The 3401-nt window shown below is 35.5% G+C and overlaps 1 non-coding gene across 1 annotated transcript; it reads right to left on the minus strand.

Annotated features, from left to right (window-relative positions):
• Window positions 1–2260: 2260 nt before the first annotated feature.
• On the minus strand, window positions 2261–2367 carry LOC131176223 (small nucleolar RNA R71). The gene has a single exon (XR_009146347.1). It is a non-coding gene; the product is annotated as a small nucleolar RNA R71 (small nucleolar RNA).
• Window positions 2368–3401: the final 1034 nt, after the last annotated feature.

A 3401-nucleotide genomic window follows, 5' to 3' on the forward strand; every position in this document is an offset into this window, starting at 1 on the left:
CATTTTGCCCTTATATTCTAGTATATTTTATGTTTTTAGCTTTATTTTAGCTTATTTATTAACTTTAGATACTTTATATTTGATTTTTGTAATTTTGTTGTTTCTTATAGAATTTTGTGGCAAATCGAAGATCAATGAGTGCATTAGGAAGTGATTTGAAGAAATTTGGAGTTCTTTAAGCATAGAGGAAAGTTGAAGAAATCAAGCCTTGAAAGAACAAGTTAGCCGAAATTCGCTTGAGACTTTGCTTAAGATCCTGCTTAGGGTAAAGCGGCAGTGCTTAGGTTAAAGCAGCAGTGCTTAGGGTAAAGCAGCAGTGCTTAAGGTGCAGCACAAGTCAAGTATGAGCAGAAAAGTCTATTTTACTCTAAGTCTGCCGAGATTTGCTGAGTGTCTGCTTAACCTTAAGCAGACAGCGCAATCAGAAGCTGAAATTTGCTAGGAAGCTGCTTAGGGTTAAGCCGAACCTTAAGCTGATGCCCAAAACGTGAATAATGCTACTGACTTGGATAATTTTACATCTCATTTCCTATCCACTCCTTGGCTCTTATTTACTTTTAGAGCAACTTTTTAGGACCATATAAATTCATCATTTCCTAGTTTTTGCCACAAGAGGAAAGGAAGGAAAAACAAAAAGGAAAGAAAATAGAATAGAGAGAGAGGAGGAGACACCACTTTCTGGGGAGGAGCTGCTGCAACCATTTTTGGAGCTCCAGAAACCAGAGTTTTGGGTTCTTCTACTTGAGTTTTTCTATTTTAGTTCTCTTATCATGTTTTTCTTTACTTTTCCATCAATCATTCTTGTAAATACCATTATGAGTGAGTAAACTCTTTAGATTTCAGAGTTGGGATATATGTTTTAGATTAATTTGTGGATTTGAACTGGGTATTTCCTTATTTTATATAAATATGATTTTTGATTCCTTCCTTGTGTGCTTGATTTACTTGCCTAATGTTGGTACCCATTGGGTATTGTGTTAATCTTTGATTGAAGGACCGAAAGTGAAAGTCATTGATAGATAATCAAGAATTTGAACTTAAAATCACCTAGATTTAGAAATAAACTTGGGTTTTAAGAGGAATTAATGATTAGTTACAAAACTTAATGGGTTTTAAATTAATCAAATATCGTACGAAAGTAGATTTGGTTATTTTAGAACACACTTTGGTTTGCTTGAAAAAGAAATCAAAGGAATTTAAAATTAATCACCTTCAAACTCTATTTTTCCCTAAAAATTGGAATGCCCAAGACAAATCCCAACTAATTTATGCATAAACCCTCAACTCTGGAATCACTTTTAACATAATTAGACTTTGATTTGAATTACCCATTGTTAATTTAGTTTAATTACAAACTAGATCTAGAATTTAATTGTTTGCTCTTTACCCATTCCAATTAGATTAATCAATTTACCTTGTTCATTTACATTTACCATTTATTCATTAATCATTAGCCCAAATAATCGCTTCATTCATAGTTTGGTACTCAAACGGCAAATACTCATGGGAATGATACTTGATTCATCACTTTATTACTTGAGACGACCCGTATACTTGCGGATTCGCCCCATCAAGTTTTTGGTGCCGTTGCCGGGGATTTGATTTTTGTTTGATATTGAACAATTGTTTGTTTGGTTAATTTGGGCATTTTATTTTATTTTCTTTTTACCATTTTACTTTGAGAATTTGTTTATTTCATTTTTCAGGTGCTTTATTTTATGAGAAGGATAAAAAGTGAAGAAATCAAATTATTCTTTGATCCAGAAATAGAAAAGACAGCAAAAGTTTAAGAGCAAAATCTAAAAGGAGAAAACCTGAAATTAAAGCTCAACAACAACAAGAAAGAGCACAAGAGCAAGAGCAATTACAAGAAGAAATGGCCAACAACAATAACAACCGCTCTGTGAAGGATCATGCCTATCCTAACATTGGGGATTTCATGCCAAGTATCACAAGACCAAAAGTAGAAGCTAATAATTTTGAACTGAAGCCTGCACTCTGTCAGATGGTACAACAATCACAATTTGGAGGAAATCCAAGTGAAAGTCCACATGTGCATCTAGCACACTTTCTTGAGATCAGTGATATGTTGAAGATAAATGGAGTTTCTGATGATGCAATTCGACTCAGATTATTTCCTTTTTCTCTGAAGGACCGAGCTAGAGAGTGGTTACATTCTTTGCCACCGGGTTCTATCACAACATGGGATGAACTTTCTCAAGCATTTTTAGCTCAATATTTTCCACCAAGCAAGACAGCTAAGCTAAGAAATGAGCTGACTTCTTTCAAACCTAGAGATGATGAGAGCTTGTATGAAGTATGGGAGAGGTACAAGGATTTACAAAGGAGATGTCCACATCATGGGATTCCTAAGTGGATGCTTATTCAACAGTTTTACAATGGAGTTTCACCAGCTATTAGAAGTACAATTGATGCATCTTCTGGAGGTGATCTTATGGAGAAATCTGAAGATGAAGCTTTTTCTGCTCTGGATAAAATTGCTTATAACAACTACCAATGGAGTTGTGAGAGGAATGAGATCAAGAAACCAGCTGGTATGTTTGAGCTTGATGCCATGAATATGATTAATGCTAAGTTTGATGCTTTGACAAGGAAGATGGACAAGCTAAGCATGAAAGTAGATTCTTCAGCTGGAGGTTCTAGTAATTCAGCAGAAGTTAGAGCTGCAAATGTCAATTGTGCAGCTGATTTTTCTGCACTTAATCAAGATTTTTCAAGTGAGCAAGTGGATTATGTGGGGAACTACAATCAAAGACCAGGTGGTAACTCATTTTCTGCAACTTATGATCCAGCATGGAGAAACCACCCCAATTTCTCTTGGGGTGGTAGACAAGGACAACATCAAAATTTTCAGCAACCTTCTAGGTATCAATAACATCAGAATTTTCAGCAGAATAGAGGTCCTCCTCCTGGAATTCCTAAACCTCAAAATGCACCTGCTCCACCTCTACCACAACAAGCACAACCAGACAAGACAGCTAGATTGGAAGCCATGATTGAGACTCTATTAGTGAGCCATCAAAGTCAACAAGAAATGATTTCTCAATTAGCATCTAAAGTGGATCAAATGGCAACACATAACAAGATGTTAGAGAATCAAATAGCTCAACAAGCTAGCTCTTCAAGTAACAAAGCATTTGGGAAGCTCCCTAGCCAGCCAGAAAATTCAAGGGAGCATTGCAAGGCTATTACATTGAGGAGTGGAAAAATATTGGAGAATGGAGATAAAAAGATTGAAGAGAAAATTGAAGAAGAGAAAAACAAAGAAGGAGATGAACAAACTGAAGTTGAAGTTAGAATTGAAGCTGAAAAAGAAAATTCAGTGGAAGAAAAAGGAAGTAAGGAGAGGGAAAGCAAAGAGGAAGAACCTAAATATGTTG

Source organism: Hevea brasiliensis, chromosome 18, assembly GCF_030052815.1.
Source record: "Hevea brasiliensis isolate MT/VB/25A 57/8 chromosome 18, ASM3005281v1, whole genome shotgun sequence".
Taxonomy (NCBI): Eukaryota; Viridiplantae; Streptophyta; class Magnoliopsida; order Malpighiales; family Euphorbiaceae; genus Hevea; species Hevea brasiliensis.